Source organism: Neolamprologus brichardi, chromosome 3 (genome assembly GCF_056152115.1).
Source record: "Neolamprologus brichardi isolate AB-2024 chromosome 3, ASM5615211v1, whole genome shotgun sequence".
NCBI classification, from domain to species: domain Eukaryota; kingdom Metazoa; phylum Chordata; class Actinopteri; order Cichliformes; family Cichlidae; genus Neolamprologus; species Neolamprologus brichardi.
In genome coordinates, this window is record NC_142106.1 from 38,453,849 (window position 1) to 38,468,179 (window position 14,331).

Consider the following 14,331-nt stretch of genomic DNA (forward strand, 5'->3'; position numbering starts at 1 on the left):
TAAAAGTTTAATGGCTAAATATAATATTCAATACAAATATTCATGGACCTCTAGGAATGAATTGCAGTAACTCAAGTGGTTCAGTATCTGCCCACACTCTCAATAGACTGTTTAGGGCTAACCATTAAATGTGAAATAGTAGCAAATTAGTAACATCTTTGCTAGAATGGTGGCATCCTATGCATCCTATATATATATATATATATATATATATATATATATATATATATATATATATATATATATATATACACATAAACAGTGCTTATTTCAAAAATCCACTGTACCAAATTATATTTTCACAGCGTAGACTCACTTTTGCTTTCATTGAAGATAACAATATGATACCAGAATTCAGTGGGTAAAGCAATATCTCCCTATGCATAAATTCATATTTCTCTAGTGTTATGTTTTGAAGGGTTGAACCTTTAGTCTCTGTTTTCTTACTCTGCACAATTCTGTCTTTACGTTCTCCTGAATTTTGTTCCATTATCCCCGCCAATTTCTTTTCGAGGTGCAGTGTAAGCCGAATGTGGCCTTTTCCTTCAACTGCTACGGCAGACTTGTAGATCCAATAACACTGAGTTTACTGAGCAAACATGCTGAAAAAACACTGTGGCGCTTCCCCATCTTCATATTCAATATTCCACATCACGCAGATTCACTGACCCCTCAGAACTGAAACGCTGTGAAATAGGAAACCCTAATGCCGGTATTATTTTCAGTAGCCTTTTATCTTGAAGAGTTGGATTTTTATATAAGCAAGCAGGGTGACACTAAGAGGGATTTTCAGTGCTAGTTTTTATTCAGGAAGGAGAAATAAAAATGAGGTATACAAAGAGGGAGAGAAACACCTGCGAAACAGGCTGGGTAATAAGGAGGGTGGGGTGGGGGGGTTCATAAGGAGGCTATTACAGAAAATGACAAAAAGGGCTTGAGGTGAAAGAGCCAATGAGGAAGAGAGAGGGAAGAGTGTCATAGCTGAAAAGTGTGTGGATGATAAAATAACTTCCTGCATGTTTAAGCAGAGAGGAAACACGAGTTAAAAGCTCATAGAATGAGGGACCCAGTGCCCAGCCAGAGCAACAACACCTGGTGCAAAAGGTGTTCATGGTCCTCATAAGATACATCCAACTGATTTAATCCTCTCACACCAAGTGTATCATATGTGATAAACTAGATTTTTTAGATTTTTTGAGACTTAGAAATAATCAGTGTGATCCCCCCCCCCCCCTCCATAAAGCCTAAATAAGTTGCAAGATAATTTTTTAAAGCAATAACTTGCAAAAAAAACAAAAAACAATGCTGACTGTAGCAAATATAATACTAATTAAATCTCATATATGCAGATAATATTCAATTAACTAAATTCACAAGGTTCAATAAACACTCCATTTTCAACACGTAAATATTCGGGCAATTATTTCATGGTCCAGGCTTTAAAGAATTGACTGATTTTGGTTTTCCTGTAACCATGATTTTCCCATTTGTGATTTGATGTAAAAACACTGGCATATATTAGAGATGAACTGCAATAATTAAAGGTTTTTATCTGTCAGGTGAATTTTTTAATACTTTGCAATGCCCTAAGTTTTTTTCCTTAGATATTTCCATCAGCTTCGAGTGTTTAGCACTGATGTGCAAGCACTAATGAAGTAGTTTTAGTTGAAAAATAAAGCAAGAAGCTCCTCAAATAGTGAACAGCAGCTGATAACTGACTGACAGCCGCTTGCTGAGTCCTGAAAGTGGTCATTAGTTGCATCAAAGTAAAAGTTTGGAATCAGACACCTGGTTATACAGTTGAGTTGTATAGTGTGTAAAAGATAAATATATTGTGCTCTGTGCTTATACTCGTCTGTCCTTCACTATCTCTCATTGTCATACACACACGCACACAGACTCCTCTCGTCTCACCGGGGAAAATATCCACTGTCAGTGCGAAAAATGGAGTGGAACAGATGGCATCAGAATGATTGAAACCACCTACAATGGTTCCCACAACTTCCCTGTCTCTCTCTCTCCCTCACTCATCGACCGCTTTCTCCCTCTCTACCTGCCCGCTCCCGCGTTTTCACCCAGCTACACCCAAGCCTTTTCAATGCCATCCAGTCTCACAGCTCTTGCCAAAGAGGCTCAGGCTCAGTGGAAGCCCCACGGCACCACACAAAGTCAGCCAAGAGGAGAAAGAGAGGCGGGAGAACGGGAGAGAAGAAGAAGCGTGGAGGGGAGGAGGACGCAGGGGTCCGGCTGTTTTATTTCTCCACCTGTTTGAGATCCCCCCCCCCCCCCCCCCCCCCCGTGTTATTTTCAGCCCCTCTATTTTTGGATCGCCGCACTGCTTGCAACAACTTGAAATCACGAAACAGCCGAAACGTTCGCTCTCACGCACGCGATCTTTTGCTCCTTAAGCAGCTGAAATAAGTTTCAGTAACAAGAGAGAGAGTCCCTTTTCCCCCCCGCCCCCACTTTTCCACTTTTCCTTTTTCTCACCCCGGCCGCCAGCCCCTCCCTCCGGCCCCACCTTGCCTCATCACACCTCCCCAACAGCAGGCTGGTTTGCTGAGCGCCAGTCATGTAAATGAGATAGTTAGCAGATCAAAAGGCATGGAGAGGAATTTTTAATAGCAGAAGAGGTGTTGATTAGTGTCAGGGAAGGGGAGACGAGGCAAAGTGCAGGCAGCCTCTATTACACCCCAATGCTTCGAGGCATATGCTAAAGTGAGCGTGCGTCGACGCATCTGTGTACACTGATGTGAGGGGGGGTGGGGGGAGGGGAGACAAAGCAAAGGAAATGTCTATGCGTGCTTATTTTCGCATGCATTTCCAGCATACCTGCAGACATTCGCCAGTGATGACGCTGCATGTGTGTGTGTGTGTCTTGGCATCAAAGTGTGTGTGTGTGTGCCTTCCCTCCGGGAGATGATTGTTAATGCATAATACATAGCTCCATATTTCCGACTATAACAGCAATAATGTTGGTGCGCTGAGTTTATGAAGAGGGGATCAGGTGTAGGAGAAAGTGATTACAGGGCATAAACACCGCTACTCATATTGCTTCATTGTGAGTAAGTAACTGGCACCAGAGAGTGCACCAGAGACCGTGCTGATCAAACGCTTGACAAGAGCCTGACTTTTGGTAGTTATAGAGAAGTGACACGGATTAACGGAAATGAGGAATTCTGACATATTAATGAGGATGATCTGGCTTGGCTATGCTTATTTGTATATATTCAGTTGGCATCAGCAGCTGAGGTTTATCGCTGTAATCGGTCAGTAATGCACTGCATGTAATTGTGGAGTTAATTATACTTTAGCTTGACACTTAGCAATTAGTGTAGCATTTTTAATTAGCCCTCTAAGGGATTGTTTTTAGAAAAAAATTATTTTATAAGCATCACGCTTACATAACATTTTGCCATTTGCCAGAGAAATGTGTGACTGCTGCCAGCAGTCTTTATCTCTGAATCTAAATTTGAATGGAACCTTTAGATAAGGCCTAGGAATAAATAAATAGCAGTTCAAAGCTGGCATATCGCTGGCCTTCAATCTGTGTCCAGGGGCTCGCCCGCCTGCTTTTGCCTGTGTCAGAATTTTCATCTTCCCGTGCTCCCCAGCTGCACGACACCCTACCTCTCGCTCGCGCAGATGGCAGAGGGGTCGAAGCACTTTAATGAATTTTCAAAGGAGCTACGTCGGCAATATTAAAAGAAGCCCCCAAACTTAAACACATCTGACACCCGAGTCACGACTACATGCAAACCGCCCTAACGTGCGAATGGATGCCCCCAAATATACAACGCGCAGACATTAATATTACTCGTCGTTGCGAGCCAATAACATCCGCAAACACAAAGAGAGGAAAATACCACATCCTCCGCGCTGTGGCGGACGTTCTTAATTAACTCCATTAGAATGACAGGCACCCGCTGGAGGGTCAAAGGTCACTTTTAATGATGAGCTTACATATGGCAGCCACCATGTTGCCTTGCAAGGGAAACGAGCAACGCTTCTGCCGATCCATCTGTCCCGTGGTAATGACTGCACCTGGCCTCACACGGGCCAACGCACACAGGTAAACGGCGCTCGCAGAAGTAGCTCAGCTCGCCGAGAGAAACACAATTAAAAAGCAATAAGCCCGCTCACATCTTGCAGCCACATTGTTTACTCATTATGTTTAATTATCTGTTTGAGTCAGAGATTTAAGGAACTCCTTCGTACAAGCTCCTCAGATTGTCGGTGTGAGCGTTTAGCGTGCAACGGGCCCGTAAATGACTGCGATCTTTAGACCTGAAGAATTTCAATTGGAAATGCAGTCAATTGTGAGGCGTGTCCTCGTGACCTGCCGTAATGGTGAAGTGTCAAACATCATTAAAGTCTCTCTCTTTGAGCTTCTCCAGCTCACACCATAGCCTAAAGTAGCAGCAGCTCCAGACCCAGGTTTTTTTTAGCTGGCCTTGATCGCGCCAGTCGACATACGAGTGCCTGTAGGGTTTCCCCCCTCCCGTCTTCACAAGTGGCCGATATGAAGGGCCGAGCCGGCGCCGCACTGCTAGAGGCATCAAGGCAATTGCCGCTCCCTCGTTTTATTTCTTCCTTTCTACTCTGTCCTTCCCTCTACTTCTCCCCAGGCAAGAGAGTCTTTATCCCACCTCTGCGTAGCTGAACTCAGGGTCAGAACTCAGCATAGAGCCCACGGGTCTATGATCTCCCAACTTCTGATCACTCATCAAGGTCTGCCAGGCTGAATTCCTGAAAAAAAGCCGCATTTGAAAAAGTCCCTTAAATCCCTTCAGTGTTTTGTTTTTTTCCCTTTCTTTCTTTTTTTTAAACACAAGAGGGTGGGCAAAGCCCCCAGGAAGATACATCAGACATGTGGCTTCATTTGAGTTGGCTCTGTTAGGTCATTCATTTTTTTCTATTGTGCTTTTCTAGCATAGCAGGTAAAAACTGGGGATAAATATGGGATCTCTCTCTTCTCTCTTTTTACAATGTTTTTGCAGTCTGTTGAAACTCTGAAACAAATGTGTCGAAATTATAATTGTTTCAGGAAAAAAGAGGCATCTATTAGTAATTAGTCTACCTGTGATTGCTTAGTTTGACTCCCGCCTGACCCGGGGAGGCGAGGGGGGTGTGGATGAGAGGATAGTAATAAAGATTTGGGATTGAGATATACCGAGCACGGCACTTCAAAAAAGAAGACAGCTGGAACAGAAACAGAACATCTGCTGCTTTGCTAACATAAGCATACCTCATTCCCGTACTGTTATGCCTGAGCAGCCTTTAAACCGGACAGCCCCAAGTCTGACAACTGCCTTATGAAGTTTGGAGTTTCTATAACTGCGCTCATCAAGCTGTCACTCACAAAGTACTTATTCACACCTCAACTCGGAAAGGGATTAAAAACAACTGAGCAATATTTTATTTTATTTTATTTTTTTTAGTCGGAGAACAGCCTCGGCTCTGGAGCCGATCTGGCTTTTCGTCTGACTTGTGTAAACTTCTAGATACTTCCGCAGTCTGTGTGAGCCCCAGGCCATCTGTAGCCTCTGTGGTGGCTTCTCTAATTGTTTGTTGCGACACACACACACACAAAAAAAGGAAGTAATGTTTATTTCAGCTCAGATGGAAGAGTGTGAGCGCTCTCTCTCTGCATCGCTGATAACGAGGCAGCAGCGTTCCCGTCTCCTGCCGTATCTTCTTCGCACCTTTTTTCCCTTTTTCTCTCTGTGTCGGAGCCTTTTTGCAGCTAGCTGGAGCATGGCCAACCAGAGCCATTTTGTCCCATTATGTGGTACTGTAAAAAAACAGCTGCTCTCATTCCACACTGGTGAATAGGTTAAATGGTGACACAAGAAGCAGGGCCGTTTTTGTCACGGTCTAAATTGACCGACAACAGGCGCTTGAGGTTTCACTGTTCCTTCTCGGCTGCCTTCCAGCTCCATTGCTTTTGATTTCCAATTAGTGGGCACTCACTCCTGTAGCCGATTTGAGGAGAGCGAGCTTTCCCTCGCTCTCTCTTGCTGTTACTCTCGCTTTCTGTGTGCATGTGTGTATTGCCTTGTGCCCCTGAGAAAAAGTGGAGCTGTTTATTTGAGGGGGGGATGTCTGACTCGCTCATTAACTGCAATTAATCTGAAAAGGTGTCCTGTGGAACTAGACCAAAGAGGAACAGGGGATAGGGCGGTGGGTAGTTTGATTTCCTGGTCAGTATCGGTCCCATTAGTAACATACTGTTTTAACAATAACACCTTTTCTATGTACAAGGCACCCAATACCATTATACTGTACATAAGCTGCAAGAATACTGCAGCATGTTACATGTCACATTTTAGAGTATTTGAAACAGGAAACATAGATAATTACAGAGGAAATAATATTTACAATAAGAGGTACAGTAATAGATATATATCAAATCAAACTGTTGCTTTACCTCCACCTTACGTGACCCGAGAGACAAATTTTCCCATTCACCTTTATTTGCCCGTCTATGAGAGACTGAAAATTGGCAATAAAGATTCGTACAGAATTTCTAGTGGCTGCTAGAGGATCATTTAGCCACAAGTTATTTAGCAATTTGATCAGACCTTTACAGATTTACTGCAGCGGTTGGTGTTAAGAGATAGAAGTCTTAATCTTTAAGGGTTTTAAGGCTTGATCTGCAGAGGGCAAATCTTTTCTAGATAGTCATTTGGCTGATAATGTTTGATTTATCATTGTTGGAATTAGTACTGTGAGAGATCCACGAGTCAGATTGAAACCACACCACTGTAATATTGAGCTAATGTATTTAAGTAGATGTGGTGGGGGTTTTTGTTGGGGAAAAAAAAGAAAAAGAAGAAAAATAAAAAACCAAAAACAGCAGTGTTGTCTGTGATGTGGTGCACTATGAGACGAATGACAAAATTCAACACTGGCAGCGTGAAACAGAGTCTCTCTCGGGGAAACTGATGTCCTTGTCCAGGACTTGTGCCAAATCTCAGAGGACGCACCATATTGTACCCCACACCAAAAATCCCACCAAGGGCAGATGATGCCTCTTTAAGTTTAATCCAAATTCTTGTATAAAGGGTAATCTTTGGCACCACTGTTTCTCTGCACAACAATTCATAATGAAATGAGACTGTGTTCACAGTGCAACTACTTTGACTATTCCGAATACCACTTTTTGAGTTTCGGAGACTGAGTCAACAGCAGATATTTGAAGCTTCACCTAACGCAGGGGTGTAGTGACTTTGATAACCACAATGTTGTCTGAAAATTGTCTAAGTTGACTCCAAGCTAGAGCAATTAGTAGTGTTAGTTTTTGACTAGGTTTAGATCTTCTGAAAAACAAGAAATATTCACACTAGAGTTAAAACAGGACCTTCTTGTGACTAGAAAAAATGGGTTATTGCCCAGAGATAGCACTGAATTTTTTTTCCTATTTGGCGACTGATTGCAATTAGCTGTGGCAGACACTTTTGATTGCAAGGCCTTTGCACAGGTCGCCTGGTCGAAGGCAGTGTGTCTCCAAACACTCCAACATAGACTGACTGCAGTTCCTCTGAGGCAGTTTAGTGATTCAGTCTTAGTCAGTGTGCACTGATGAGCCCACATTGTCTGCAAGGCCTCTCTTTGAATTTCTGTTTAATGTGAATTTCAATGACATAGCTGAGATTTGTTCTCATTTATCACAGTAAATTGTTATATTATCACAAATAGATTGCATGCAATTACCAATTTAACCCCATTCAATTGCAAACTGATTGCAGACTTTCTTTTTCTTATTGTAGTTTTATTGCCTTCTTGACGCAACAAGCTCACTTTGAAAATGGCATCGGGCCGCGAGGGGTTGCAGGATTAGTCCCTTATCTCGAAGTAACTATTTCAAAGATAACAAGATGACAATGTTTCACGATAATTTTGTTCTCATACCAACTGTTTTCCCGGGTGTGACTGTAGGATGAAAGACTATGGAAAGTTGCTAAATCTGGCAAGAAAGTTGTGAAGTTTGCAACAGCAAAGCGAGCTAAAGCTGCTGTGATTATCGCTGCTTTGAGTAAGAAGTTTCTCTGGTGAAAAGAGATGGTAAATATTTCTCTTTTGTGCATTTACCCACTAAAACAGTTTGACGTATGAAGGGAACAAAAGTGTGGGGATTACTGTTATGACGTGCACCCGAGTTGAGATGGTAAAAGATGATCACCCAAATTTTAAAACTCAAAACCAAAGACCTAAATAACAAACAGCCAGTTATTAAGATACAGCTCAAGTAAACACTCCACACACTCAATGAACTCTCACAGAATCAAAATCAGCTTTATTGGCCAGCTACAAGGAGCTGGACTCTTTATGCTCTCTGTGTGCTTAAAAAAGATGTGCAGACAACAAAAACGTGTGTGGCATATGTACAGATTTGCATGTGCAATGGTACAAAGTGCAAAGATACTGGAATAAATATGGAGTCTATAACTGGCAACTGCTGTATTTATACACCTATAGACTTGAGACAATGAAAGCTTAAATGTCAAGAGGACTCTTTGTCAAATGCACTAACTTTCTGCTAATTCTTGAAGCTATTTTGGTACAAGTGATGTCATAGTGAGCTGCCACCACAACCACAAAGAAACAAAACAGAGAAAAAGAAACCAAAAGAAAAGAAGGTTGAATTTAAAAGAAAACATAAAAGAGTTCACGGTGTGGCTGCCAGTTGCTCATCAAAGCACAGCTTTTTCTTCTTTATTGCAATGGCTAGTCAAGGCTTGACTTAAAAGGAGCCCGGGCCTTCACTAAAGACCCACGTTGGTGCTGTGACATGCTCACTATGCCACATCACAGAGGCTTTTTGTAATTCCCCCAGTACTGACCACTCCAAACATACCCAAATCCCTCTTGTCAACAGAGAAAAGACAACACGGGGAACAGACTTCTCAGCTTCTTTCTTGTTATTTGACTTGTCAAAAGTTTCCATATCGTGTTTTGGGTTCTACACAGCATAACTAAGACCTTGGAAGCAGCTTATCTGCTTAAAACAGGAGGGTGAGAGAGGGTGAAAAAAGTGTCTTAGTCTTCCATCTATTTCCTGGTTCACGGAGTGGGTTTATTGAAGCCACCAGAGCTTCAGTTTCTCCCTCTAGATTCTCCCTCCACCATACCCACTAGTCTAATCCACTTAGGCCCACGCTACCTCCACTAGTTTTGATTGGCTGGGCATCCTAAATTTCCACCACAGGACTCAGAAGAAAAAAAAAAATCAATAATCTTCACTGCACTGCAAAAAGTCTCTCTGTTAAAAACAGGAATGTGGAATAGCTGAGAGCGTAGGACCTGTCCTTCCTGACAAAGTACAGTCATCTAACTGTACGCGCTTCATTGTTCTCAAGCATTTGCACTTCATTGCAAAATGCACCGCATGTAAACATCTGCCACAACAACTGTATCTTTTACATTTTCGTTGTTGCCTATTACTGGCATGGCTCGGTCTCTCACTTTCTCCCAAAACTGATGCTAATGCCGTTGAAACCCCAGGTGCTTCTCCGCGGCACTTCAAGTCCAACATCAGTCCCTGCTACCCCCCTTCCCCAGGGTCCAATTTTCCTGGCATGAAGCTTCAAGGTCCTCAGCTGAGCTCTCTGTTTAGCAACGACAGTAGCAGCAAGCACGGATGTGTGTCAGGCGGAATGTAATGAGCGTCCCAGAGATTGAACCCCAGTCTTCCTCCGCCTTTTGCCTGAAAATAGATTTGTTCTCACGCACAAAACAGATATTGCAATCACATTCACTTGTTGTTGATCCTCGTGGGGATTTGCTGCATCCCTACCAAAAATGTAAATGAATGCAGGGAGTTTTGGGGGCTGAGGGGGCGGGGATAGAAATCATCGGTGATAAATCACATTACCCGCAAATTCTGCTTAGCAACAAAACAAGACTGCACTGTAAGCAACAGCAACTCCGAATTAGTCCTGAGTCTACTATTTCCCTCACACTATTCCCTGTTATTGTCAGCTCACTCCATTTCCGTGTTTTATTGCACATTTACAAGAAAGCAAAACTGTGCTTTAGAAGAGTACATTTGTACAGGGACCACTTCCGATGTTAAAAAAAAAAAAAAAAAGCACGGTGTAATGGATTTCCAGTACATATTTCTCAGCATGGTGGAATGTTAGTACAGGAAAGCAGAGGGGAGGGTTGGGGACCAGGCCTATCTCAATACCCCTTTCTGTAACTCATGGGAATGTCAGGTAGCAGTGACTAGTGAAGATGTGGCTAAATGGTGGCCTTTTTTTTGGCGTGCTGCCTGGGGTCTTTGTGGCGCGCACAAGACTTGCAAGACTGCCATTTTATTACGCCTTCGGAACCTTGGATGTCCGCTGTCGGACTAACAAGCTCGGGGAAGTGTAGTAAAAGGTCCAGGACATAGGGTGAGAGATATCTGAAGTCCACTTAATTACCTCAGAGACATATGGAGAGAGAGCGAGGAACACTCTGGGTGTGGATTTGTGTGAGCACATTTGTTTGTTCTGTGGTTGTGTTACACTAGTGGGGGAACGAAAGAAGAGGGAAAAAAAAGGCGATGACTCGCAGGTAATGGATTGGGTTTCTGCTTACATAATTTCTGCCTCCACCTTTAAAATTTTGAAACACTGACAAATATTAATGCAAGTTGTGCAAACTCGGGATCCTCGGGGGAGACTATCTCAGACGTTTCATGTCCCTCGATTAATAAATGATGTCCCCCTCTCTTGACACAGCCTATTCTTAACCCCCCGACTCTGTACAATGCTGCGAGACGATCATTTTTCAGGGTAGCCGGAGTCAGCCTCAGCCTGCGTTGAAGTTTAGCTTGCTGTACGTTGTAATTTGCTGACGTTTCTTCTTCTTTTTTCTCGCTTTCTCTCCTCCTCACCCCCTCCCCCCTCCCCCACTTTTCCCAAATGATTTGCTTACAGATGTGACCAACCATTCCGCACTAGGTAAGACTTGTTTCATTTTTCACAGCACTATTCCCAAGAGTGAGAGCGCTGTTTGAGTTGTCACGTGTCTATGGAAGTGATGCAAATGCATGAATATAGAAAAAGGGTTAGGTGATGGGTGGGGCTTGGGAAGAGCCAACGCAACACCGAGATGCTGATGTTTGCCCAGTAAGGTACGCAATGCCCTGCAATCCCCACCCATCCCGTTTTCCCATATGTGTGCATGAGAATACACAATGGTGGCTTTCTCTGGCAAGTGGAGTGTGTGCTCTGTGCCTTCAATTTGAGTTTTATTCAAATGAGAATCAAATGTCCCAGATTGTTCAAAGAATACGCCAGCAGTGTTGACTTAAACAAGCATTGAACGGATGGTGTTTGTTTCCACTCTGTGGTGAGTGTGTGGAAATCTCACATGTGCTAAGCTGTGAACCCCTTTGCTGTTTCGGCAAGTCCACGTGTCAACAAGAAACCGCTGGTAGCGTGGATAGTGGCCATGTAGTGAGAGAAACCTGGATTTCTTGTTCCCGGAATTAACTTTCCTCTGAAAGTTCATCCATGCTTCAACTTTTCTTTTTTTTTTTTAAGGTGGTCTGCCATGTACTGAAGAGCTGAAAAGGACAAAAGTTTCAAACCTTCAAGTTTTTATACTTGGTAAAGACTTGGAGCAGTTTTACACTCTTAGCCATAAAAAAAGACACCGTAACTCCTGCTTCCAACCCACTGAACACTCCTAAGCAAGTTTCTCTGTAGTCAAACTGCATTGCACTCTGGCATTCTCAGATCTGCGGCAGCATTAATTAGAAATCCCACACAGATGCACAAAGAAAGCATAATTCAATTCCGACTCAATACCACATTTGTTTTTTAACCTAGAAAGACAGCTGATGAGGGGCTCACTTTATAATTCCGTTTATCCTGCGCAGGTCATATTTAGTGCAGTTGTGCTCATGTGGGTCTGATGGATGCTGCTTTTTTCCTGCATATGTCAAAACTGCATTAATTACTTTTCCTCACAGTGGTGGAAACTGCTTCAAAGATTATCTAATAAAGCCATGCATTGTAACTGCAGAAAAAACAAGGCTGTATGCAGATGTCAGGGTTATAGGGGGGGTTTGTTCCAGAAAGCAGGTGCATAGTACTGTGCACAAGTCTTGAGCCCCCTTTGTTTCCTTATATTTTGCTAGGAAAATTGTAAATAGGTGCAGGGATTATATAAACCTATGCAATAATAATAACCAGCTTGATGTTTAGTGTGACCACCTTTATTCTTCATCGCAGCCGGAACTCTCCTAGTCAGTTTTCTCATAATTCCATGAAGCAGTCTTCAGGAATAGTTCTCCAGGCTTCTTGTAGGACTGTCAAAGCTCTTTTTCTGGTTATTGGTTGCCTTTTGTCTTGTGTTCTCTCAATATGATCCCACCGTGCTTCAATAGTGTTGAGGTCCGGGCTCTGGGGAGGCCAATCCATGACTGACGGTGTTCCACTGTGTGTTTTTCTATCCAGGTATACTTTTACTGCATTGGCAGTGTCAACTGATGACACTGCCAATGCAATGATGACAAATGAAGCCATGGCCGTCAGACATTGGTAGATCAAACCAGATGTCTATAGACACACACTGTTGTACCCCCCCCCCCCCCCCCCCCCCCGATATAAAGATGACAAATTGTCATATTTGCATTCATCTGTTCATAAGACCTGTTGCCAGTGATTTTCAGTCCAAGTCTTGTATAATGTGACATAGATCAGCTGTTTTGGCGCTCTTCTCTGATGGATTTTTTCCTATTTCTTAAGAACATGACTTTCAGAAACTGTTCATCTTCTGTAGATGGTCTGTCACTTCTTCACTTGTCCAGTTTCTTTAATTTTTTGAAGGACACACTGGGCACAGTGTCGAGATAAGCCAAATTTTCAGGTAATAGCTCTTTGGGAATCACATTGCTGATGCAAAAAAATAATATTTTATGTCTATCAAGTCGTTATCTTTTTGTCTTCATAGATTCAGCTAACAAATGTGAATAAATGATGTGTTTTTGGTTTAGGCTAATGTTAACAAAGTGAACAAAGATACAGTCTAAAACTGATTCTTTGCCAAGTTGTTTGTTATATATAGACACAACACAGGTTCATCCCATGAGTTAGGTGCCTTTTTTAAACTTCACTGACTCATATGTCAGTGTTAAGTGGCTGAAGAAGCAAACAAAAATGGGCTGATTATGGTCAGGTACAATCACAGCACTGAAAATAACTGAAAAACGCAGCCAATGTTCCAAGAAAAAGTTGAAAGCCTAGAGAACTATCGCTCAAGACCACTTAAAAAAAGAAAGACTGACTTCTTGGATGAAAAATATAAAGAAATGAGTTGTGGATCAAGACTTTTGCATAGTACTGTTGTTAAAACTCAGAGTTTCTCAACTGCGAGCGACAAAATCTACATTTGGAGGCTGGAAGTGACTACTTCACAAGACTGTGTGAGCTTTATAGTTTGCACTTTACCCCCCCCCCCCCCCCTTTGTGTTCAAATTCTCTGTTTAGGCACAAAAGACTACTTGTGCAACAATCCTCACGCGTCAAAAAAGTATGCTCAACTGCATCTGTGTTTAAATGTAATGCTTGCACCTTCTACTACTGCTGCCTACCCAAAAATACCAAAGGACAATTGCACATTTGTGAGACACCGGCAGCTTTGCCAAAGGGCAGGATGTGAAGCCTTGAGAATAGAATGGGCTGAGTGTGGTAACTAAATCTGTGAACCTGCTCCGTTTCTTATTTTTGTGACGCCGACCTGTAGCAGCTGTTTGTTTCAGTTCCTCCTTGAAAAGAAGTCGATGTCAACATATGTAGTTTGCAGATTTAGTTAGCGATCATTCATCGGTATTTGTCATGGTGTGATTAGTCACACTGATTGAACAGTCCTGTCATAGCATCTCATGTTCTACATTAAGCGACTATTTCTAAATCAGGATGATTGCCGTGCAGTTTAAACAGGCCCCATATGGTCTTTGTGTGTCTTGATAGGCATGCATTTATATTTCCAGTTCCCCTGTACTCGCTGCAGACTCTGCTCTTTATTCACTCATTACCATGCCAGTAATGTCACCAAGCTCCACTGCTGCTACCTTTCTTTACTACCCATGCACTTGGACAACTCAGTGAGCATCCGCAGATTTACTTTAACTAACAGATCGTCCGTCCTTGAACCGAGAGCTTGGGGAGTTTGTTAAATGTGCTACGTGGAAAAAAATCCTAGACGTAATAGAAGGGTACGTGCAAAAATATCCCTGGCTGTTGGATGTCCAGAGAAGTGTAATATCCTATGTTTTGTCGGTGTGTGTTAGAGACACTCAGCAGGCTGCAGGAGAGTGATGGAGGTTAACTG

The 14,331-nt window shown here is 42.7% G+C and overlaps 1 protein-coding gene across 20 annotated transcripts in view; it reads left to right on the forward strand.

Annotated features, from left to right (window-relative positions):
• Nucleotides 1-14,331, forward strand: part of ptprda (protein tyrosine phosphatase receptor type Da) — a 414,186-nt gene that overhangs the window by 104,932 nt on the left and 294,923 nt on the right. For all 20 annotated transcript variants that reach the window (XM_087837434.1, XM_087837442.1, XM_087837449.1 and 17 more), the window contains exon 4: nucleotides 10,929-10,952. The gene's annotated coding sequence lies outside the window, so the exon portion shown is untranslated. The remainder of the gene's footprint in view (nucleotides 1-10,928; nucleotides 10,953-14,331) is intronic.